General features: G+C 41.2%; 1 protein-coding gene across 1 annotated transcript in view; it reads right to left on the bottom strand.

Annotated features, from left to right (window-relative positions):
- Positions 1 to 1,232: 1,232 nt before the first annotated feature.
- Positions 1,233 to 26,778, bottom strand: part of uts2r (urotensin 2 receptor) — a 44,349-nt gene continuing 18,803 nt past the window's right edge. Inside the window, exon 4 of the mRNA XM_030077960.1 lies at positions 1,233 to 1,893. The gene's annotated coding sequence lies outside the window, so the exon portion shown is untranslated. The remainder of the gene's footprint in view (positions 1,894 to 26,778) is intronic.

The following is a 26,778-nucleotide window of genomic DNA, read 5'->3' as shown; positions in this document are numbered from 1 at the left end:
TAAACTCCATTAAAGACAGAGATTTTATGATTTAATATTATTCTTGAGGCCTATTTTCATCATCCACCAAGATTTGACAGTGATCTACAATGTACTCAAGCACATTTTTCTGGTATTTCTACTTTACTCAAGTATTTTTTTGAGACTTACTCAACTGCATTTCAAAGACAAATATTTTATTTTTGACTCCACTACGTTTCTATGATGATTGTCATTACTCGTTATTTTTCAGCCTGGCTTTGAAGTCAGCTGCTCTTTTTTTTTCTTTTCTAAAATACGACTGGCCGTCCTCTGTGTTGTTTCAGAGAGTTACAAGGTATTCTTAAATGCAATGTGAAAAAAACATGCATTTAGAGAACCCAGCAACATGTTGAAAATGCACATTTGAACACTTGACTATTTTTAAAAGCAAGTTCTCCAGTACTTTATCTCAAGTACAAATGACTGAGCAACTTTCACTTGTAGTGGAGTAATATAACAAAATGTTCAATAATGTTTTCCCAACATTACTGTAGAGCTCACTTGCAAAAAACATCCGCTCTGGAGGCTTGTAGTTGTGAAGCGCTTTGCTAGCCCTCACCTCTCCTGATAGAACCTTGATTGACAAAATAATCCTTGGTAAAATGGTGGATTTATATCCAGGAACAGGACAAAATCAGCGAGCTGTGCGAACAAACTAACAGGTACTGTTCGACACTACTGTTTGATGAGCATTGTGAAGGATAACAGTCAATAAAAGTAAGGCTGTATCATTTTACTCTTATACGTGAAAGGATTTCAGAGTCTCAGAGTTTCAACACCCAATGATGGCAATAATAATAAAAAAAAAATCAATGAAAAATTGCATATTTGGGTGCTCCTATGGCTCATATCAGGGCTGTGTCCTTACCACAGCAGCCTGAGATCGAGTCGAGCCTGGACGCTTAGTTGCATGTCTTTCCTCTCTCTACTGCCACAATCAAATAAAGCAAAAGAAGAAAAATACATGTTTTGAGTTTACCATCCCTTTAAGGAACACCTCACTGTAAATTTGTCGTTTGCACTGCAGCTGCAGTTGATTGACCTGGATGGCCTATGTTCTCCGAAAGCAACGACTTGCCACCGTTGAAGCCCTCTTACATCCTATTCACCTGAAAGAAATGCATTTAATGATGTATTTCCAAATGGCAAGTGCCAGTCACATGTCTATGAATCTATTCATCTCAGAGTGACTGACATCACACTTTGATAAAAGAGGTGATCTTTCTGTAAACCAAACGGCCGGTGGCTTGATAATGTTTCCCTTATCTCAGTTGTGCGTCAACAGCATTACTCTCCCACTGTCACTGTGCAGATAACTGCCCTTAATCACAAGCGAATGACAGTTTTAGAGACATTTTAACATGCACACGCGCACACACAAACACACACACGCACGCACACACACACACACAAATAGAGTAGGGGAGAGATAGAGGGCAAACAAAGTGAAAGCATAAAGATTGAAAAATATCTGTTGTATTAGAGTCCAGTCTTTGCCTCATACAACAAGATGATGTGGGAGCAACAAACAGAGTCAGAAGTGAATGTGGTGAGTGTTTATACTGTACACGATCTCAAACAGAGGCAGCCAACTCCTTATTGGGCTCCTGTTTGTGCTCATTCAAGGCTTCAAAGTACTGTTGTGAAGTCCCCACCCACTGTGGTTGATGATGTGAACTTTTGCAAAGGTTAAAAAAACAAAAAAAAAAAAAAGAAAAAGAAAAAGAAAAGCTTGCATCTCCTCCTTTGTCGTCTTCCTAGGTATCTGCGATTTAAAGTTCAGGGTCTGCTATTGTTTGTGTCGTCTTCATCAGTTTCCTCCTCTCTTCTTCCTCGTCCCCTTCTTCCTCAGGCAGCACAGCTCCTCAATATCTATCAATGAGACACAGGACAGAGCATGGCTATTATTACTGTGGTTGTAAATCCTGTAAATACACACACGCACACGCCCGCGCGCGCACACACACACACACACACACACACACACACACACACACAAACATACACAAACAGTTTGCAATGTTCTCTTTGGGAACAGTGTGCAGATAAAAATAGAGAGACAGCAGTCATCTGGGGCTGTGTGTGTGTGTGTGTGTGTGTGTGTGTGTGTATTTGGGCTGGTGGACACAGTCTGCTCACGCACACACAGAGTTAAATCTTAAAGTAATCATTATAGCATGAATGGCAGAGCATAGCTAACAGGATTGCCTGGCAGTATCAGATTAGAACTGAACAATGTCCACATGTCGGTAAATCAGACCAGAGGTAAAAGATGCAAAGCTTTCTTACATATTTTTATTGCTCTTATCCTTCAGATGACATTTTTATACCAAAACACAGTTTATCCTCATGCATTATGCATGACTGCCTCAGAGGGATCAGGTCGTTCCAAGGCAGAGTTTTTCCAGCATTGTACACAGATATGTATATTTACTATCTTGGTATCAAACTCGGAGGTGCCAAGAGGTTCATATTGGCTGGTACTGGCTGTTCCTGTGTCTACATTAAAAGCAAGAATTTCTTATTAGCAGGTGAAAACGTATAAAATGCAGGTCCTCTGCTACTGGCTTCCTGCTGGCTTTGTGCACGTTGAGGGAATGCAAGAAGTGGGAGAATGGAGTTTGTACCTTTTGGCCTGATGGTGGCGCTAGAGGAAAGGACATAAGGTCACCACAGCTGAGAGGGTTCATCCTCTGGGGGGTATCAATGTGCTCACCAAAAGTCATGGCGGCCCAACAGATTTTGAGATATCAAGTTTCTCATTTTGGCGGTCGCATCTAGAGGTAACCCTAGATTTGTGAAACTCTCGTACACTCTTGCACATGCACACACGGTTCATATAGTAGTGCTTGACTCCGCCCGAACCTTAACCTTAACCCCGACCCTAAACTTAACCTTTACCTTAACTCTAACCACACTAACAAGAGTTCAGACCTAGATTTCCAAGAGCTTTACTAATCTAGGGTTACCATCTAGACAGTAATGGGTGCATCAGAAATAAGAGGAATCTTCCTTTAGTGAGTATTGACAGATGATCAAGGATATCTTTATTATTGCTAAGGGGCAATTTGATTCACAGCCGGCAGTACCACACAACCATCGGGCAAACAATAAATAAATACAAGATAAAAAATGCAATCATTGCAATCCAATAATCATATTTAGTGATACAAAGTTTATATGTCTGCTGAACAGCTCAGAAAATGATATAATCATGGCGTTAACAAGTATCAAATTTAGCACTACACGCTATCAGTCAAAGATATGGAAGCACTGATATAGTTGTCTCCTCTGAGGGCATTGATTTTTAATTGTTTTAAGTGACTTGTACATATTGCGCTGTGAATATGTTGTATATGCTTCTTTTATTGTGTCTTCTATATATTTTGTATGTATTGTCTTGTCTTTATCTGGATCACTGAGTCTGTAATAAAGAACTGTCTTTACATTCGAGCTCGATGGTGGTGCTGGAGGAAAGGTCATGAAGTCACCAAAACTGACAGGATTCATTTTCTGAGGAGCATGAATGTTCTCGCCCAATTTCATGATCATGAGTAACATGCTGAGCAGACGGACAGACACACTGACATGGCAGTCCTTAGGCCCTGCCATGCCGGCAAAAACAACAAGCTCTTATTGGCCGCCCCAAAATCTATATTAAAAACAAACAGGTTCCTACTGACTGTTCAAGAAAAGAAAGAGGCAATCATTAGGTTATTTACCAGCAGGTAAATAATGATTTGCTTTGCAAAAAAAAAGCACATCCTACCATTTAAATCACTTTTTAAAACTTGTCTTATAATCACCTTTATACACTGCCACTGTATATTTAATTGTTTGTGACGTGTTTGTTATGTTTTGTCTGCTGACGTGCATGTGTCTTGTCTTGCTTTATAACTTCTTACCCTTTTTTCATCACATCTGCTGCTTTCTCTGTATGCTTTTAAAAGCACTGTATGAAAAGATTATTATATGTCTTATTCTCTTAATTATTGCATTCTGTTTTTTTTTTTTTTTTTTTTCCAAAGCTAGAGGAATTCAGAGGGAAAAAACTGGGTACGAGACCTGCTCTACAGAAAACCATGCAGCTCTGTTCAGTCAAACATACCATTTGGCTCTGAGGCCTTCATCCTCAGATGGAATACAAAGAGACACAGGCAGTATAACAATGGTAATCAACGCGAGGGCAAACCACTCAGGTTAATTATACATAATGGTCATGTATACACAGGACCAACCTGCCCCACTCGTTGTTTATTATTTCATAAACAGCGTGATGCATTGTTTTACATACCGTATGTTATGTCTACTTCATCTGTGTTACAAAGATATTCCATATGAAGGGCTTGAGGCCCGGGGCACTTGTAATGATTTTCTTCCCAGAAGTGGGCTGCCCTGCCATTCCTTCATGCTCCCTGCTGATTGGTTAGGGTTGTTGCTTTAATAAGTATAATTAAACTGAATGAGTTGCACCTGTGTTGATTACCATTATTATTATTTTATATATAGCCTGTGTCTCTTTGTATTTTATCCTCTGAAGGCCTCAGGCTGAGTCATTATGTTTTAATTAATAGAGCTATATATTTTGCTACGGGCCAAGCATCAAGCCCCCTTTATTCCCCCGGGGATCCGTCTTTGTCACAGTCTTGTCTCTTCTGCTGTTGGAGCGCAGGCCTTTCTGTCCATTAAAACTAAAGGAATTTAAAGTTTGTCCTGATCGAGTGCAGAGCAAAGCAACAGGCAGTTCAGCTTTAAGCATCGACAAACAGTTGGACCACCATTCATTTCCAGACAGCCATAAAACAAAGAGATTCACAGTGAAGTGAATATGTGTGCGTGCATGCGTGCGTGTGTGTGTGTGTGTGTCTCTTAGCATGTGTAGACGCTGATTGACAAGAGTGTTTGCGTCACTCTTTCCACATGCAGTTTACAGGACTCCCTCCCTGGAACATATACATCACTCTGGCCTGTGAATTTGAGAACTCTATCATTAAAAGGTAGGGAATACACACACACACACACACACACACACACACACACCTACACATAAACTTGGCACACAACAGGGAGACTTTTAAAGACTTTTTCCACCCTATTTGTGCTGTCACTGTTGGCATGAAAACTGCTGAGAGGGAGAATCTACAAGAAACTTTCTTGTTCAACCCTCTTTCTCTCCCCTCCATCCAAATTTTTCACCGTGTTCATCTATTACAGGTTGGTGCCACCACATCGGAAGAACAAGCATTTGGACTCGACGCCCTGATTACTTCATCGATTAAACCCAATACCCATTTAATTTATGCTCAACCAGAAGAACTATGGAAATAACCCTTTGTGATAAGTGTTTCACCCACCTTTGTCCTCTCTGAAAGGACCTCGTTGAGATCCTTGGTCCTTTCCTTTATTCTCAGAGTGTTAGAGGAATAAAATTAAAAAGCTTTTTGTCTTGTCAGCCCTTTTACTTAGTGAAATAATGTGATAATAATGTGATAAGCTCTCCAAATGGGATGCAAGCTAAGATGGTAGAGTAAGGAACACTGAATGAGTAATCGATATTACAAACAGACAAAAGAGATGGCATATGAGGTGGTTTTTGTCCCCAAGTTGGAACAGTATGTTTTTTTTTTTTTTCTGCATTTTCAGTCAAATGTGCCCTCTGGATGGAAAGGGAATAATTGAAAAAGTAGACATCACTGTGTTCAAAAGGCACCCGCTTCCACGAGTGGCTCTTCAAGTGGACAATTATGAGTGAAATGTCCCGACTGTTTGATCGCAGCTCTTATAGACACGCTTAACTGCAGGGTGAGTGCTACTGTGTGCTGTGCTGAAGTGTTTTGATCATTTCTTGAGTTTAACTGTTGGAGATTATCCATTTACCTGCTCTCTCTCTCTCTCTCTCTCTCTCTCTCTCTCTGTGTGTGTGTGTGTGTCTGGTACAGCAGCATTCCCGGCTAAGTGGAGCAGCTCAATTGAAGATGCTTTACGCACAATCAATCCTCATCATGCTACAAGCTAAGGAAACATCCGGGGTGAAAATAACTAGAATTATCCTTTAACGGCAAAATGCTGTGCTTCCAAAGCACTGCTGTACCTAAGAGTCTCCAAACACCAAAATATGTAATTCACACACTGACTTTTAAAGTACAGTCAGAAGATCAACAAGCCTCCTCTGATACATGGATCTGCCATGCACCAGCTGACTAAGAGCTTTTCAGGAGCATGGCGATATTACGCAGTAAAGCCTGTAGATGAGAGAGGTATGATTAAAAAACATACCAGGACTACTACTCCTGTTTCCACCTGGCATTAACATAAACACACTTTTGTCTGCATCGCATTTTGCAGTGTAAACAGACATGTGTCCCAGGACGCAGTGAAGGACCACCTACTCACATGACGTCCTCTGTCTTAAGCCCAAAACCCTGTGCTTTAGTCCTGACAATGGCCCGACATGTCGGTTTTCGAAGAGAAAAAATATCCTGCCTTATAAAAATGTAATAAAAATACAAGTGTAAAAACACACAAACTGTCTGCCTGACGCTGATGATATCAGAGCCACAACTGTGGAAAAGCCCCCTCCTGCTTGCACATCCAAGTTCAACCACAGGCTCGTGTTGATTTATCCACAGCAGAGGAGAACCGGACCCTCTCAAACCTGCTGGAATAATTAAATAATCTGAGCCTGTGCCGACGTGATCAGGTGAGGCTGACAGGGTTCAGCTTGAAAATTACAAACTCTAGTGCAGACATTTCCCACATAACGAGTTTCAACTTTTGCTGTGTAGTTTGAGCCCGAAATGAACAAGAATGGAAAAAATCCTGATGCTCCTAATTCACACAGGCCTGTTTTTCCTCATCAGATTATTTGACTCTATCTGGCGAGACATGCATTTCCTGCATCCATTCCATTGTAATAATGTGAAACTATTTACCCACAATAGATTAAATGCAGTGTATCAGGTCTGGGGTCTGAGGGCTTTCAGACAGACCTACATCATCCTCATCATAATAATAACATTTAATTACACAGCACCAAAAAACCTGCTGTGCTTCAAACAAAGTGGATTAGAAATAAAAGAAAAGAGGTGCAGCTGGGATATTGGATGATTTACTGAATTTCTGTAGGAGCGCTTCAAATTTTGCATGACATCATAATTTGGTAGAAGGGATGAATGATTAATAACTTACAGATGTGAAGGACGTCGTAAGTAATTGACGGTGCATTGAAATGAGGCTGGCGTGAGCGAGGATGTCTCGTTTTGTTAAATGCCTGTTGGCTCCAAAAACCAACGCATTTGGTCTTGGCAAATGGAAACGATGTACATATTGGTCTTGCGTATGGAACCGGGAGGTGAGATGCGCTCACAAGCTGTCACTCAAGTGCAGACGCGTGCAATGTGTGCCAGGTGTGAACGGACAAACCTGCAGCTGTCCACATGCATGTTAAGTGGGACAGACAGTGGGACAATTTGTACAACTAAAAATCACTGAGCAATGGATCAGTATGTGGTTGTTAACCTAAAATAGCTCCTAACAGGCCTCAGAGGTCAGGATTTCTTAGCATTTTCAAAACTTACAGATTAAAAATTGATTGTCTGTGGGAGAAATGAATGGGATTTTCCTAATTCCTTCAAAATTAATTCATGACATTGTGTTTGTATATGAAAAAGGAAAACGTTTTTTTTTTTTTTTTTTTAATATCCTGAACATGATCAGTGTAGTTTTACAACACAATTTGCTACCTAAAGTGGTTTGCCACCAAAGCTGACTGGATTTGCAGTCTTTTGTTGTTTCTTTGACCAAATAGAAAAGAAACAGACAAAGAAATGGACATGGTAGCTAGGTTAACAGTTTTTTTTTTTTTTTTTTTTTTTTTTTTTTTTTTTTTACGGCATAACATCGAGCTAGAATGATTGTAGCTGTAAATTTATCAGGCAAAGCGGGCCATGGAGCAGCCATTTATGGATTTAAGGTGCACGGCAGGGTTAACTTTTAGCAAAATAATTATTTTTGGCTGGAAAGTGGCCACAGAATTCAGTGACTGCAGTGAATCCAGTCCCATTTAAGAGAGAAACATGCAGATAAAAACAGCCACTTTTTCAACGGCAGCTCAAATCACACACTGTGACGGTGATGATGACGATGATGATGTGAAAACCCCATCGATTTTCCCATCGAATGGACGAGTTGGACCCGGAATTCCATATTTGGGCAAAAGTTTGTAGTCTCCGTTTGTAGTCGAGACCTCTGAGGCCTATAGGCAACACATACATGGACACACACACATTTACACACTTGATTCATCGTTCCTCTTTCCGCTGGAGAAATGCCACAGAGGAACAGTTATGATGTAACATCTAACTGCTGTCCTTTCAAGGTTGTATAGATTTGCTATTTGTTTAAAATTGGGTGATTTTTTCCACTACCTCAGACATACCTTTCCTGGTACAAGAAAATAATATTGTACCATTTCAGTTCAGATGGAAGAATGGGGCTATTATTGGAACAAACCCTGTAAACAGAGTGAAATTGAATTGCCACGTACTCATTATCTAAATATCGCTGAGGATCGGACGGCATCGCTCTGTCTGCCATGAAAGAGAGAGAGAGAGAGAGGGAAAGAGAGAATTCTTGTAAAGGAATGTCTCAAATTGTGTGTGTGTATGTGTGTGTGCGTCTGATGAGAGTGCTAAAAGGAAGACAAATAGACTGAAATGTTAAGAAAGCCCCAAGTGCTCCTTTGAGAATACGCTGATGGAAATGAATCGTGCTTACTAGCGATGTGTAATTCAGGATTTTCCATTTAACTTTCTTAATTTACATTCGTATCACGGCCTGGGTGAATACTTGATACTAATTGGCCGCAAGGTTACTATTATCTTATTATGAGGGGTCACCTGCAGTCATGGTGCACGGCTCAGCCTCACTTTTAAAGGTCTTCCTGCTCTGCCTCTCAGGGGATCGTAATGTCTGCACTTCTTTCTGCTGATCCACGCTCAGGGTTAGGCTCAGTTTTGGTTGGCTGACTATCTAACTGTCTGCCTGTTTGTCCGTCTGTCTGTCTGCCTGAATGGATGAATTGATTGACAGACGGATGCTTGGTTTGGCTAGCTGCCTGATGCTCACCTGATGTGAAATATTAATTGCTGACTGGCTGGCTTAGCTGGCTGCAGAGGCGGCTGGTTGGCTGCCTGAAGATCTGACTACCTTACCGTGGCACAGCCTTGGCTGGGAACCCAAAACATTAAACCGCTTTTATTTCCCTTTTCGCTACAGTACATCCTGTGATATCTCTGTCAGCCCATAACCCACTGGCACAAACCCCCTAAAAATATCCCTCACAAGTGCAGGCTATTTGATGATGGGATGTGTGTGAATGTGTGTGTTCATGTGTGTCTGTCCTCATCCAAAAAGCGGTGTCATTCACCCTTTGAAACTTGACTATAAAGTCACTTGTTTTGTTTTGAAAACATGACATATCTGAAATTTCAAAAAGGAAAACTTACAAGTTACAAAAAAAAAAAAAAATAATAACACGAAAAATGCCACAAAATTTAACAAAAAAAGAAAAAAGTTACAATTACAAGAATTACTCCCTAAAAAGGACCAGAAATTTAAAAAAAAAAAAAAAAATCATCAGAAATTAAGCAAATAATTAGTGGAAATAATAGCACAAAATGACCAGAAAATTATCAAAAAATTACCAAAAAAAAAAAAAACCAACAACAAAAAAAAAAAAAACAAAACAAAAAAACAAGACAGAATATTTGAAAAAAATACTCAAAACAAGTACAAAAAAGAAAATACCACAACATTTGTGGAAAAAAAAACAGTAAAGCAGTTACCAGAAAACTATATTTATCATTATTACAGTTATATACTTAAAATTAAATTACCATTAAAATTAAATTTAATGTTAAATCACTGGAAAATTGCTGAAAAGGTTGTAAAAAAAAAAAAAAAAGAAAAGAAAAGAAAGAAGAAAGAAAGAAAATTAACACAAAATAAAATTACAAAGCTTGAAATGAAAAACAAAGGGTTCGGTGGCTCTGACTCCAGAGGGTCTAAAGTCGCTGGCTGTCCCTGATGCTCAGAGCAATCCAGCCCTGTTGTTTTGGCGTTTGATAACGGTGGGCAAAAAATAGAAATGTGAGTGACAGTGCCCCCTCCAACGCTCTCCAGTTGCTCGGTGGATAGGACACCTGTTGACTGAAGATTGCTATGGGGAAAATGAAGCGGTGGGTTTGGCTGCGTGCCCTGCCAGCTCATGTCCCTCCTTCATCACTCTCTTTAGCTCCCTCCCTCCCCTACCTCGCTCATTTCTCGCCACTCTCCCGTTCCACAAGACCTCCCCTCTCTGCATCAGTCACAGCCAAACCACCTTATGTCCTGCTTGGCAGAGCCAGTCAGGCAGTACCATGCATACTCCCCTCCGCCCTCCTTGCCAAGGCCTTCTCATCAAACCCTCATCAGAGGCTATGAATGGATCTCAATATGCTGGGGAAGTGAAGGTTCATTGACTGGGAGTCAGAGCGGTTTCCGATCCCATTTCCTGTCCTTCCACAGATGTAATATTAGTCAGACAGGTCAGAGGCAAAAGAAAGAAAAAAGCAGCATCTGCCACATGCTTCATCTCACAGAGTTGTATCATATTTTCTTAAAAGTGTTAACACATTTTTAATAAAAGTGTTGAAATAAGTGTTAAGTTACCAGGGACGTATTAAATGAGATCGACGAGCAAAGTATCGCAGAGAGGAATAAATCTCCTCAACGACAGAGCTGGGAGAGATTTACAGGGTAATTATTGTTGTTATCAGAGCTGTTATTGTTATGTATTTCACACGCCATGGATCTTATTCAACATGGACGGCGGCCAATTTGAAGTTGGAGCAGATTGGTCCACGTTTGGATGAAGAATGGAATGAGAGGTCCAGACTTCTAAATTGTATGCATTTGTGCCTGTGTGTGATGTTGGCTGACCGTCTGGGTTGATGAAGGGCTAAAAGAAGAGTTTGTGTTCCAGTTTTGCTCCGTGAGGGTTTGTGAGTCAGTCAGCGCCGCCGACTCTCCTGCTGTTACAGCTTCTACCCCTCTCTCTCCCCCTCTCTCTCTCTCTCTCTCTCTCTCTCTGGCAGGACATGCAGACCTGGCTTATCCCGCCTGGCTTAACACACTGGCTCTCTCTTATCTACGGCCTGCAGCACCACAGGCCTCAGCACACATACAGCTGAGAACAGACCCAGAATGGTGTATATGTGTGTGTGTGTGTGAGAGAGAGAGAGAGAGAGAGAGAGAGAGAGACAGACAGACAGAGAGAGAAAGAGAGAGAGCAAAAGAAAGACAAATAGAGTTCAGGAAAAAGCCTACTGTCAGGACTCCGTTGAGCATCTGCAGGAATTGACTCGCTTGCATCCCGCTGTGTAATTTACACTTTTCATTTAACTTAATTAACTCATATTCATATTATCAGCTGTATGAATACGTAATTCTGAATAGCCTGAGAGCGACTGTTATGGATCGTAGTGTAAGCACATTGTCCCCCAAAATTGTGGAACAGCATTTTTAAAAGAATAATTTCAAATTCTGAGCAGTACCAGTGTCCGCTTGAGGCTTATTTCGGCATATCGTTATTTTGATAAAGGGGTGTTCGAATGAATTTTAACGTACCAGAGCTAGCAGACCTTATGAAACAGTTATGACACTGTTACCTTAGAAAATCCTTGTAAACTTTACAACTGCTGTAGTTGCACAAGCGGTTACAACAAGTTTGGGATGGCAAAGGATCTCATATTTTCCCAATAAAGTTGCAACTTGCAACGTGACTAACTTGCTGAAAGTTAACAGTAAACAAACCCAAATAGCATTTTAGTCCTTAATGAATTATAGGTCCCGATTTTAAGATTTGACAGGTAGCAATTTATGGCTTGAATAATAACAGCTCTGAAGTTTCATCTGCGTAATGTTGGATGGCGTCTTCTATTAAAACCATCTTACTGTCCAGTACCATCTCTTATTCTTTTGTTCATATGTGGGGAAAAAAAAAAAAGAAATTCTGTCACACCATCTGTCTCTGAATATTTCTGTGTGTCGATCACAAATGCAAACCTCAGTTCGTCCCATTTGGAAATTGTTTGCATTCTGCATCCCTCCTCAGCCGCTAAAACGTGGCTTTATGATGACAGGTGAGGGGATTACACTGGTAATTATTATGTGTTTGGAGATATGCCTCTGTGAAGCCTCTTCAGACTCTTTGTCCTTTGAGCAAAGCCAGATAAAAGCATTGGATTATGAGAATAAATAGCCTGCCGTTAGCTGCAAGAGAGGCGCCCCGCTATGGGGAAAGTGCCCGTGGATCATGAAAATGACAGACGGGGGAGCGGCAGAGAGAGAGAGTTACACTGCTTACACTGTTATGCTCTTCTGGGAGCTGTTTACTTGTTTTATTTTGGACTTCATCTTCTGTAATATCTAAGATCGAGTACCTAGGAGTGGTAGATGGCTGAGAGGAGAATGTATTAGTGAGGATGCATGTGTGTGTTTATCAATGTGCCTGCGTCGGGGCTTCTCATGGGACTCCAAACCACTGGAGGGGCATGATAATGCACTCGTCTCTCTGTTCTGGTGGAGTTTGAACAGCCCTGTAAAAGCAAGCAAGATCAGAGGAACATCTCCACATGACTATGTTTCCCCGGACGCTATTACACGTTGTCGCAGAGTGGGTGAGAACAAAGAGAGGTAACAAAAAGGACAGAGATACGAGGAGCTTTCTTTAAAAGTAGGGTAGAAAGGAGGGTGCCTTCGTCAGAGCGAGAGGGAACAGAGGAGAGTCTCACCCCTGGGATGCAAGAACCCCAATGGGCCAACCGGGGACAACCCTTTAATCCCAGCCTGTGTTTAAAAGTCACTTCATCAAACTCGGTTGCATCTACAGGAAACTTCATCACACATTCACTCCAACATAATGTTCAATCATCAAAGCTTTTTTTTTTTTTTTTTTTGTTAAGCTTTGTTCCTTCGCTTTAAATTCGCTGGTCAGAACTTGTGTTTCAAAGCAAGTTTGAGCCACGCTTAACAAAGTGTTGATGAGGCTTCATGAGGCTCCCCGCAGATTTTGCACAGAGCTGCTACTGAGGTGGATCAGTGTGTTTTCACAGGCGTATGAAGGCTGGCGCAGTATTGTCTTCATCAAAGCCTTGGAGTTGATCTGAGGCTGAGTTCCTGACAGAGAGACAGGAAATGGGCCCGGAGATATTCGACAGTGTGTGCTGATATGTCACCCGGTTTCGCTCTTTTGGGAGCTGTTGAACTGTTTCCATGAGGTCGCAGATCAGGCAGCATTGTGATGTGCTGCTTGGATAAGGTGACTTTTGATTCGGTGTGAGCTGAGGTTACAGAGCCTTCTCCCTGTTCTGTAAGGTAAACTGCCGAAACACATCGCTTTGCTTTGCCCATAAAATTAGCTCAGACATTTTAGTCTAGCGTAGTAAAATAATGACGGTATAATACTCTTTATTTATTGAGCACTTATCAAAACAGTTACAAAGCGCTCTCTGGGATAAATGAGAAATATGATCATTAAACTATAATGGGAACAATATTAAATACAGAAGAAGCAAATTCAGTGAATAATTAAAACAAAACAAAAATGCAGACTGCGGCAGTAAAAGCAAGCCTAAAAATGTAGGTCTGCAGAGAAAAAAAGTTGGAGAGTAGTGTACTGCAGGCTGTGGCAAAGCACAGAGGCATTTATGTGTGAACAACCCCCCCACACCTCACCCCACCCCACCAACACACACACACACACACACTTCTCCACATACTCATACACAGGAGTGTGTGCTCCAGGGTTAGCAGTCTGTGGTGTGTTGAAGCCAGTGCTAACAATTTGAGCAAATATTGCAAGTCTGTGTGTATTTGTGTGTTTCTCAGTGTATGCGTGTGTGTGTGTGTGTGTGTGTGGGTGTATGCGCAAAGTGAACAAGTGTGTGTTCGGGTTATGGGCTCATTCACCTCAGCAGGCCTTGGACAAGTGAGCCAGTTGGGTTTATAAGTGTAACCTAAGTGAGAGAACACACAGCCTCTTAAAGGTGCTCCATGGAGCGTTGTGACCTCCATAAATCATCACATTAATTTTGATATATTGTTACAGTTAAAATAAACCAGTTGCTGAGAGCAGGCTCGACTGTGAGCCGCCATGTTGGATTTAGTGGGACGTGTGTTGGATTTATGGCACAAAGGGAAAGCGGAGCATTTTCTCCTTTTCAACGTGATTCCAATTATGACTACATCAACTTTACATTATCTTACTGTATCAAAAGCTCTACCCGTTGCATTTCCAAACAAACTCAGGCCATTGTGAAAGGAAGCAGTCGGATTTATGGGAAATGTGGTTTTAATTTTGTAAGCTGCATGCGGCGCACCATAAGTTAACTTTTTTTTTTTTTAGGTGTTTGTCAGTGCTCATGACTTTCTTATAATTCAACATATCTCGGTCATAATCCTGAAGTTGCACTGAAAACTGTTTGTGTTCTGGATTTTGTTTGAAAATCAAAAGGTCAATTTTGAAAATGACATGCATTACATGTGTTTACGTGTATTTCTTGCATGTTTTTACATCATAGTCATGTTCGTGTTTATTTGGAGGCCTTAGTAACAGTTGCAGTCTCACAGGGCTTTACAGGCCACAGTTTATAGAAAACAAAAATGACATCCTTTGACCTAAACGCTTATAGTGGGTAAGAGAAAACTATTAAACTAAATATTTTATTCAAATATTTAAACAAAAACAAATCAAAAACAATACAAGATGTGAATATGATGATAATTACATGCATTCCTTAAAGTACGGCGAGCAGCTACAGCAGACGTGTCCTGTCCCTTTAAAGACTCCCCTGAATGCCGGTTAGAAGCCCTCATCCTGCGCTGAGTCGTGTTTGGAAGCCGTCCACTGCGTATCTGGTATATGTCTGTGTCCACTGGCCGACCAAATCCTGCAGCTTTACGACGGACAGAAAGTTTGCATTAAAACCGCAACGTGACGTCACCGTGGTCGGCGTCTGTTGATTAGTGTTGTGATTAGTCTGTCTTCCAAAACCCGGCGGTACAATCAAACCAAAATTCACTAATCAAAGTTCAGTAGCCGGCGGTGACATGAGCGGTTTGGAGAGCATCACCGAGCTTCCCCTGCTCTGCTTCTGTTATACAACCACCATTTTACCTCGCCGGTCCCATCCTCCATTAACTATTCTCTTTCTTTCTTTTTGCCCACACCTGTTGAACAACTGTTCTTCCCCCTTTTCTGATTCCACTCTGCTTAGATCAGCGGTCAGTTTTATAAGTCTTCTTTTGTTCTCTCTCCCACTTTTTCTCTCTCTCTCTCTCCTGTGTGTGTTTCATGACATTCTCCTTGGCTGTCCTCATCAAGACGGAGGAATATAGTGTGGATATCTTTATATCCGCGTTTCACATTTTACTCAACCCAAAGTGAACAAGGCCAGACAAGACTTGGGCCGACATCTTCAGACATCTCGATTTTATTTCAGGACAATACAGGCCTAACTTCCAGCAACAACCCCTGCATTTAGCTTTGATAAATGACTAGCCTGACTGAAAGTATCTCTTTGTGAGCCCGCTGAACATTACCAACTTGCAATTTGTCTTTGTTTTCTGCTGGATATTAGTGGTCGTTCTCTGGTTGTGAGCCAGTTGTCCCATACTGTACACCGACTTGTGAATTATATTTTTCCGTTCTCTGGCAACGCTGCTTGCAGTCTGTTCTCAGGCTGTTTGTAGTCTGATGATCCCTTTGGAACGATTTCCCCCCAACCTCTGGGCTTGCAGGGTAATGGATGCTGATTGAGCTGAGGTTTCTGGGTCTCTCAATTCTCAGTGCTGTGCAGGCGCAGCGGCGACAAAAGCAGATGCAGCAGCAACAATAGCAACAGAAAACAGAAGGGCTGGATCCAGGAGATAAACACAAAGCAGTGGGGGATCTGTGATTGTGTTTGCTCCCTCACTGGCAATTGATAAGATTACTGCAAAATTGTCTATTCAGTGTTGAGCGAGTCCTACTCATAACAACTTTGATGTTTCATCAAGAAACCAAAAGTCTTATTTAGCCTGGGGATTTTTTTTCCTCTTTTCAGTTGAACTGCAAATTAATTTCTCCCCACTTTTTTTTTTTTTTAAATGAAATTACCAGCTATTAATCTTGATTGGCTTTGTGATGCCTTTTGCGATGCAGTCAGATAGAGAGGAGTCCTTGTGCAAACATTGTTGACACGCTGCGGCAGATGTCGTCTGCACTGATGATGACATTCTGTTTGAGTGAAGTGGCTCCATTATGCACTGCTCTCATCTCTGTAAGCCTACATGTGTCTATTCTGCTTTTTCTGATACTGTATCAGTTCAGCGGCACATCAAAAACATGGCTGTGAACGGCCAAGGGCAGTTCCGCTTTTTGGCCACCGGTCAGGAAACATCATTCATGTATGTGCTCATGGTCAGGCTTTCATTATGCAAAGTGAAAGGCTTTCATCACTTTTTGTTTCTGTGTCAGTAGTGCTGGCGTCTTGGCTGACAACAGGCTCTTTGTAATGGAACAATGCTGCCAGGCCAGCACTCTCCCCCGATAAACATCACCCTATGCTTTTAAAAGCTTAACTGCAAATTGTTTTTGTTTTTCTTCCCATTTTGACTGTTGACTGACATTAATACAGACACAGTGAGAGCACAGCTTCCCCCTATGGAGCAGATGATTTGATTAGATTTTGGAGCACCTTCCTGCTTAAATTTGCATATCAATGAGGAGAGACTAATTTCCTCACAAAAATAATTTAAACCTGCAGTACCGAACTTTCTAGTTTTGAATGATTTGTCTCCCTCTTGTGGCAGGAAATTAAATGCTGCTTGAAAAAGACACTTCGGGTCAGCGGGGAAATGATTTTTACGCTTCACATTTAAAGAAAAAAATAATTTTAGAGCCATGGAATTGTCAGATGAAGTAACTGGCCATGGTTTAATTTTGATAGGCTTAAATATTACTATGTGAGCTTGTTTGGCATTAGACTAAACACAACAAATGATTATTTATGTAAAAGTTTAATACTGTAACTGTGAGATACAGAGTGCATATTAAAGGGATAGTTCACTCGTTTGAAAAATCATGTTTCACTTAATCCCCTAGCTGTTCTGTAGGACAGTAGTGGTGCTCTCTTCCTCTCATTGCTACTGAGTGCTGGATACTGGATAGATGCTCCAGATGCTAACTGTTAGCCTCCTGCCATTGAAGTGGACTTCCCCCCAGCTAACTCTCTGAAAAATAACTGCCTTAATCCACTAAAATTCTTAAATAAACATAATTTGAGTTTGAAAAAAAAAATACTGTTTATTAAAATGATCGCCATAACAACTGGAAGGGAAATGAAATAATATATATTTTTTAAAATGAGTCAGCTATCCTTTTAATGCCATACATGTGTTGGGTAAAAACAAGTCATATAAATGTTTACTGCATTATCAAGCTGAATTAATTTGCTCTTTAGCATGACTGATTATGTTTAATATATCAAGTGTTTAATATATCATATATCATTATCATTGCAGCGGGATACTGGGCAGCTCAAGTACCTCTTGTTTTTTAGATTGCAAAATAAAGTCGCTGTTCAGAAAGAAATAGGTCAGGCATGTCAGGTCTGAGGTTTAGCCTTCTTATTCGATTTCTTTACTTTACAGAGAAGGCCAGTGGGATTCCTCCTTTGCCAAAGAAATGAATCGGAGCTTGACTTATTTTTTATTTGCGCTGCGGTGTACAAGAAGCGCCCCTAATACGGCCAATATGCAAAGATTTAGCTCAGACTTTCCACAGGCTTCATTTGAGGGAACATGATGATGGAGCCAGTTTTTTTGACATGGTTATGAAATGTATATAAGTCCATGTTAGTACTATAATTACAGCAGCAACACATTCATCAGTGTCCAGCTTCACCGTCAACCTCGTCTCCCAGTAATCACAAGGCGGGCCCTAGTGCATCCCGCTGCTGTAATTTCACAACAAAGCCTGTAATCAATTACATGTACATCTGTAGCTGTAAAACCTCACAAGTAATTGCATCCACTTGCTTGCCACTTCGTTCATGAGTCGTGAACAGAATGTAATTATTATCCAAGGATATGAGTAAGGCACTTCTGACTGCAGCCCCCCAAGCTATTTTTCTCTTCGTCACCCCTCTTTCGGTCTCCCATCTCACTGACTGCTGACATTACCGCTCTCTGACTCTTTCTTGATTGTTCTTGGCTCAACACAATCAATATCATGGTGGTATTTGGGTAGAAATTGATTGATTAATGCACATTTTTAAAGAACTCCTGCCCAGTGGCATGCCTGCAATTGTGAGGAGGATAGCTTCGTATTAATTTTGAGACATGCAATGACCACTTCACACATTTTCCCCATTCTTGGCCATACAAGTGGCATTGTATCTGGTATGTGCTGTGTAACAGAATCCGTGTTAATGTTGCAGGGTCATTGCATACAAATTAGGGACATTTTACCCCATGAACTGATGGCATTTCCAATTAATTATGTGTGTATCTGTGTATGTGCACAGTATGTACTTGAGCCAGTGTGTGTGTGTGTGTGTGTGGAGATGTATTCCCAATTAAGGTCCTTCTCCTGATGACCTTCCTTTGCCTGAAATGGCATGCTATAATAACCAGCTCACTGATAACATTCCCGTTGTGTTGTTATGACTGTCCTGGCGCTCCTTGCCAAACACTTTCCAGCTAATCAAGGAAGGTCGTTTCAGAGAGGAAGCTTCTGAACAATGGCAGAAACAAAGACATTATCATGAAGCAACTCTGAATTGAAGGCTAATCGAGCTTTAGAGAAAGTTCAGTCAGGAGGACTATCTCATGCGTAGGCGTAGGCTTTAGTCATACTTCTCACTTGTGATCCTGCCTTTCTCTGCTTTCTCAAGCTTGCTCATTCCTAACCTGTTGTCATTGTCTGGCAACCCAGTCGCAAGAATAAAATGTTGCCATTTCACGTTTCTGCAAACCAACAAATATGTTGAAATGTCAACATTTCTGAACAAAGAAATGTTGCATATCAGCATTTACACTCACAGCCAATGTAGCAGAGCCTGTGACAACTTCATGTTACTGAATGCTAACTAACATTACCTTGTTAGCTGGTTTTGCCAATGTATCCACTTTTGTTTGCTTTGTTACCGAAACAACTTGGTTAAGGTCAGGAAAAGGTCATGGTTAACGTTAGGAAAATGTTTGTCGTCATGGTTAAGGTTAGAAAAAGGTCATGGTTAACATTATGAAATTTTAGTTAATGTTCGCTAATAATATCAAGCGAACGTTAGCAAGCTAGCCCACCTGGTAGAGCATGCACCATCAAGGCAGTGTCCTTAACCGGAACCCGGCCCAGACCTTTCACTGCATGTCACCCCCTTCCTTTCCCCTGCCCTTCCTGTCTCGCTCTACTGTCACCATAAAATAAAGCAGAAAAAGAAAAGAAAACCCACCAACAACAAATCACAGCCTTTGCTTGACATGGGACTTCAATCCTGGTCTGCAGAGCTAAAATCCCATTGTGCCCTGGTGTTTTTCGCTCAGTTTATATTCTGTCACCAAACTTCAAAATGTGACTTTTCAACCTGTCGGCTTGCATAAATGCAAGAGAGAAACATTTTTTTCTCCAGTGTCTGGGCCTTGTCTGGGGCTGTCAGCTGAGTCAGATCAGCTGTTCACATCACCTGGTCATGTCTATCCAATGGCAGAGCAACACATTTCCTTTTTTAGCCTATCATCTTGCTGCTGTCTTTTTTAATGCATCCCTTCTCTTCCCCATCTCCACCTTGACCCCACAGATCATCTTTTCATTTAGTCTCAACAGATGTCTTCACCACCAGTACCTGGACTCCATGGGGGGATTTATTATGCTGCTGCTCGGGCTGATGCTCCTCAATCTTAAAATCTCCCTGCAGAGTCTAAGTGCCTGAGATTTTATAATCAAACACTTATCATTACTTATCTGCTGTAATAAACAATTATCTTTCCTCCATTCTCTGTCTCTCCTGATTGAAATGGCAGAGTTAGGACAGCATATTGCTTTTCCACAAACAGCAGAATAGAAACATGACATGGCACCTTCCAAGTTTCCATCTTCCAAACTGGCTCCTCCTTTTTGTTCCTTCTTTCCTTCCTTCCCTCCTTCAACTTGTTTACGTTTTCAGAGTTTAGGAGATCAAAGAGGTGATTTGAAAGGACACCATGACGTCCATCTGCATCCTCCCTGCCGGGGATGAGAGCATAGCCATCTATCATTATAAATCCTGGCTAATAAAACGTAAAACAGTCATTGAAGTCAGCATCTTTGAAGTGCTTGAATTTGCAATTGAGGAATTGCTGTATGCCAGAGAGACATGGAGATGAAATCTGGTGAAGCATCAGTGTTGCTGGGCCTTTTGAGCATCCTGCAGTGTCTGATGCACTTACACCAAGTGACAGTAAAGGAAAAAAGAAGCCATCTTGACAGCTGGCAGCTTCAGCATGTTAGGCAGATCAATACAAAGGTACTCCGGATGAACTTCCCATGAATAACAGAGGGAGTATCTCGCCTCCAAACATCAGGCAGCATAGCACACATTGTACTCTTGACTTCTTCTATTCACTTGAAAAAAGAAAAAAAAGAAAAAGAAAAACACATTCATATGGAGAGAGTCGACTGCTGGCACTTCCACAGTGACACAGGCTTTAGCAGATAAATGGACCATAACAGTTTAATGTCCTCCGATAATTGCCCCAAGCTGCTGGCAGTAACCATTTTGGGAATTCCTGCAACTTGTTGAATCCATCATTCTCATCAGGTTGTTGCAGATGGAACGAGCAAGACATCTTATCTGTCATCTGGCACGATGCTGTCATAATTTGTCCATTTTATACTACCCATTTCTTATACTGATGTTATTAGAAGCAGGAAGGTAAAGTACCATACCAGTGATTGTGAATGTTTGGACTATTTGCTACAATTTACCCTCATTTCATATTGCAACAGACCATTTTGCAAATCATCTAGAGGCTCTGAAGAGTCCACTGACATGGGATGCTTTCCCAACACGGGAAGTTTTCCAATGTTGAAAGTTTTCCCGCACTGGTTGGCAGACAGTGTTGTGCATTTCGAAGCTTTAGCTGTCAGGGGCTCTGGTCAAAGGCTGTGAAGTTACAGTGGCTTTAACCTGCCTTAACTGGCTGGGTTAGGTAATGCTTAGGGTGGTCATTCTGGATCAGAGCTAATGCTATGTGATCGCATCTTACCTTTGCTTACCTCACCTTACCTTTGCAACTTTACTCAGATTAGGCATATTTTATTGTCTATTAAAAATGGATTACATACAGTACATTGGAGATATCTGGGGATTCCCTTAGGTCAATTGTGTGGAAGTCATTACAGTTAAAACTATTTAATGGCTCTTGCTTGTATAAAAGAAGACTAATTCTGTCATCATCTTCTCATATATATTTCTCAGACTCAGACAAAGATAATGGGGATGAATAAGCAGCCTCATCTGCCTCATCTCATCTGATCCCTTGAGGGCCCAACAGTCTACAAACGATTTTAAAAGAACCCTAAAAACTTACCTATTTAAAACAGCTTTTTGTTAATGTCTGCTTGATTCTCATTTCATTGATCCTTTTAATCTTTTTTCTTCTTTGTAGCACTTTGAGATTGTTAAATGTAAAGTGTGTTACAAATAAAATGTATTATTATCATTATTATTATTATTATTATTATCATCATTATTATTATTATGTGTGCCAGACTCACAATTGTGTATTTTCCTTTTGTAAAACTCTTAGCTGTATGTGAGGTGTTTCCATTATGCTATGGGCCAACTTCTCATACAGGCTACAAACAATCAAATGATGCCAGTGCTAAACTAATTACTTGATAGAGATGTTAGTCTGTGTGTTGCTTCAGGTGTAACATGTCAACCACACTGTGACAATGAGACTGACACTAATACTGAGAGCCATGCAGAAGTACCTGCAGGATGTGGGGGTTGCAATGATGGCAAAGAGGCTCAGGCTTCCGAACTGATTGCAGCAGCTCCTCTTGCCCCACCTGGGCTGTATGGTATGCATCACTTCTCATTTTTCATGTGAAAAGATTAAAGCTGCCTTTCAGCTACCCGAGATCTGTTGAAGCGCAGCGCATAGCAGGATTTTCAAGACGAAATCCTGCTAATTTCGCGCACAGAGAATTACCTACCGTGTGTGCATGTGTGCAAGCATCTGCGGTGTGTTTGCGTTTGTGTTTATGTGTGCGTGCAGTTGACCATCAGGTTTTGGCTGCATGATAAAGGTGTCTCCACGGGAAGTCGGGAGAAGAAGCCATTAAGCAAATTCTGATGTCCGCTCCACCTTCACTGTGGGAGATCTGATTGCAATAAACCCTGCATCTGTCTACCATCAACCTTTCCTCCTCCACCTCTTTGTCTCTCTGCTTGTCTTTCTCGTGCTGCGCGCTTGTCTTCGACTAGGCTCATACCATCTGTCACATATGGACCCATCATGTCTAACTGCTTTTATTCAACACTTAATTCCAGTGGGCAATCTTATTTACCTGGGTGGGATGAAGACTCATGACTAGGTTGACGAGATGAGACATGGGATGTTTTAGATATAATGTAGCATCTGCAGCCCATAATTGAGAGACTACATGCTGTGTCACCAGATTTATGAGTATGTGGATATAAAGGTTTTTGAGATAAATGTCTGAAAGAAACATGTGTGTTTGAGGTTTAGTGATCTACAAATTATTGCTGTAAGCAGGCTCAATAAGGACTTTTAATCTCAGGAGGACTTTGAAAACTTTGAAAGGTGGTGCTGGCTCAGCACGCTAAGAAGTATAGCACGTACTTGAAATGTCCTTTCAAATCTGGCTTGCACTCTGTGTTAACTGTCAGCCTCTATCCTATATTTCTTGTCACTTTCTGGTGCGCATTAATTCGTGAAGCAGATGTCTGAAAATACAGTGAAAATACAATGCATGCTTTTAGAAAGGATTTGAATGATCAGTTTTAAACAGTTTAAATCTTTGACTGCAGAAGTTGTTTGTCGTTATGACCTAGCCTCCCCCATGCCCATTTTTGTATTGTGCAGCATTTTTAGTCTCTTATTTTTGAGATGTCAGTGGTAGACCTTTTACTCTTGGCTGCTGGTCACTTGAAAAACTGATGTCTATCTCTATGTGGCAACCCTACTTAAATAAAGAGTACAAGAAGATAAATAAACTGCTGCTGAAAGAAGAATGGCAGGTTTGCTGAAACACAAGACTGCAGTGGAGATATCATCTAGGTTTGAATTGCATTTACACCGTTCCAAGAGTGAACACATTTGCTCAGTTGGGTCCAAATGACATACATACGTTAGAGTTCAAGCCAAAATGAAAAGAATCCAGTGGAGTCTCTCAATTCACCAATATCCTGTTACTTGACCCGTAATAAAACTCTCTAATCCTTACTAAATGGAAATACTCAGACGTGCAGAAAAACAGAGTACAGAGTTGCCTGTTTACAAAACTGCATCACATGACCATGTAAACCAAATGACATAAGACAACAAATAAGCAAGATTCCTATAACCCACACACTCTTCGGGCTCTAGGCAAGCAACAATGTGGACACTGCATGCAAACTTAAAGGTTAAAAGAAATTGCACAATCTACTGAAAGGTTAAAATTAATTGCTACATCTGACCTGGTGAATCACCAGGGTATTATTGCTTTGTATTCACAAGTCTCTACTTTCTGCTGAGAACACATGCTGATTGCACTTTATATTGACATGAGACCCCAAGCTCCTTCTCACATATTGTAATTTTCTTGGGAAAACATACTGATGTCAGTTTTAGAGACTGCTGGGAATGGTACAATGTGGTTTTGTGACTAACCCTGTGTGAGTTCTTAGTTGGTCACTTGAGGTAATTTTCTCAGAAACTGTTATTTCTTTATTCCCATTTGGGAGACACGTATCATGATTAAGACTTCCTTAAATTTGAACTAACTAGCTGAGGTTCAGGAGCGGGGCGACACCTCAGCTCCACCTCATACTACCTCAAGCTACATTCTGAAATGCCCTGAACCTTGTTTGTCCTCGCTTTCATGTACAGAATGCATTCGATTGCTCACATCCAGACATCATCATTCTAATGATACCTTAGGAACACTAAAACCATCTGTTCACCTCCACTCGCCTCCACGTTCCACTGCATTGTATTTTTCTCAATCCATCTGATGACCTTTTCATCGATGGACTGTCTGAATATATCCCCTATACACAAGCGAGGAAGTAATCAAAGAAGTCAGTGCATGGAACAATACAAGAGACTCAACCGGAATACTATCCCCATGCCATGTACATTAACCCATTCCTACCAGTCTGCCTTTTCATTCCCACTAAAATGTCCCAATGAAACCACCACACACCGGGCTGGCAAATTATGGACTAATCAGGTAGAGCCTCCAGAAAACAATCTTATCCAATGATCCAAAGCTACACTCTGAGCCTCCAAGAGTGCTGTCACTGGATCTACAAGATCACCCAGAGGTACAGCTGTCACTCTGGCCAGGTCTTCTATGGACTGCCTTCAAAAATTTCAGAAAGGACAACAATTTGTTCTGGGAGAGTTTCAAAAGACAGAGGCCCTTTGTTTTTTCCATTAATTCTATCAATGAGAGAAAAAAGCAAAAAAGCCAAACCTCCTGACACTCTCAGGGACTGGCAGGGATTCCTTTAATCTGCCAGGTGTTGCCATAATGGCAAACATCATGGACCATAACTCCATGACACAGCCAAGAATTAAAGGCCAGTACCAATGGGACACACAGGACATTGTGCCAGTGCCCCCTCCAATTTTCAGCGCTTGCATTGGGATGCTAGCTGTAATTAATTCTCCATTCAGCTTTCACAAAGTATCACGAAATTCAGCTAAAGGTACCAGGATGCCAGCCACAAACATTATTTCCTTTACTTGGCAGTGAATGCCAGTTCCTTTGTCCACTCTTTGTCCCATTCTCAGCAGCCACACCCTTCAAATGTAATTTCCAGCATGGTGGTGCCAGCATCATCCAATTCTCAATATACACTGCTAGTATTCAAATTTTTTTTTTTTCCATCGACAGCCCAGCTCCAACTATCTATTAGTGGCATCAGGAAGCCAACTAATTCTACTTGCTTCCCCACCACCACTCACTCAAATCCTCAGCCTAATGTGGCAACCAGTGCTGGGATGCCAGTTCCCTTTTCTGCTTGTCCACCTATTTCTCAGCAGCCATTTTTAGCACTGGGATGACAACATAATTCAGTTCTCAATGTACTCTGCCAGTATCCCCTCAGCTCAACACAAAAACTGGCATCAGGGTGCCTGCTCCTTTGACTGCTCTTCCAACTCCTTCACAACAGCCTCCCTTTTCATTCGGGGTTTTCGGTACTGGAATGACAACATCATCGAATCCCCGATATACACTGCCAGCATCTAGCCTTCTCCCATCAGCAGTCCAGCCCCATTTTTGTGTCAGCAGCACCAGGATTCGAGCCATCACGTCCCCTCCCTGGCAGTGGGATGCCAGTTTTATCCTTTACATCTTCATTGCATCCTTTATTGCATATCTTTCTTAGCTGTGTCCGCTTTCTCTGGCATTGGGATGCCAACATGATCCAATCCTTATTATACATTTTTGTACTGAAATGAGATGAAACCTTTCCCATGATCATCGCCACCCATATACACAGACATACATAGTCTAAGAAATCCATACTCATTCACTCCAACACCCTTGCTGCTGTGGGCATCAACAACAAAGGCTGCTCAAACTGTGCTTCCATCACACCCTTCACGCACCATCTAACCTGGTTATCCATGACACATCAGTTTATCCTCTGTGGTTCTCATGTTCCTTGTAATTCTAATGCACTCTCTCAGTTCTCATTTCTGAAAAATTCAGAAGCTTAGCCTATATGCTGAGGTCGAACCAGCCCTGGTTCCTCCATTTTCAGCAACAGTATTGAACTTGTGAATTCAACACAAGTAAGATTAATTAATGACTCCCAGCTTGCTATGATCAATGGCCTTGCACCCAATGCCCTGTCTTCATTCTGGTGTGCTTTAAAATCCTAACACTCTTTTTTTCTTCACCACAGATTTCTCTCTTTCAATCTCATTACTTTCACTGGCTTTGTCTCCTTTGCTCACTTTACATTGTCCATCAGAACAGTGACTGTTCATTCTGAACATATCCTAAACTGAAAGGGTTCTGAAAGTTTAGCTGATGTTGTTTTTCTGAGGTCTTTAAAATTACCTTTGACTGCTGCCCTATCACAGCTGTATTCCGTGTTTTGCCTGATGGTTTCCCCCTTTCTAAAGCTCAATCAGATACAATGGATTAGGCCACCCATTTGGCCACACGGCTGATCATACAAAATTGGAAATTCAGTTTTGTACCCTGTTACAAAAACCGGATCCAACACGTCATGGGTTTACTTAGCCTGGAGAAGCTGAAATTTAGTTGCTGTGGGAAACCTGAACTTTTTTACGAGAACTGGCACTCATTTTTGTCCTTTTTTGTCCTTTTTCGTCTCCCCCATCATACAATTTTTCTATATTTAGAAGCATGGTTCTCCCTTCTAAGCGGGTCAAATTGTTACCTATGTTACCATTTTGTACTCGGGATAATAAAATTTACCT

This window comes from Myripristis murdjan, chromosome 19, assembly GCF_902150065.1.
Source record: "Myripristis murdjan chromosome 19, fMyrMur1.1, whole genome shotgun sequence".
NCBI lineage: Eukaryota > Metazoa > Chordata > Actinopteri > Holocentriformes > Holocentridae > Myripristis > Myripristis murdjan.
Note: the sequence above shows the minus strand (reverse complement) of the source record. Positions and strands in the feature narration are given on the sequence as shown.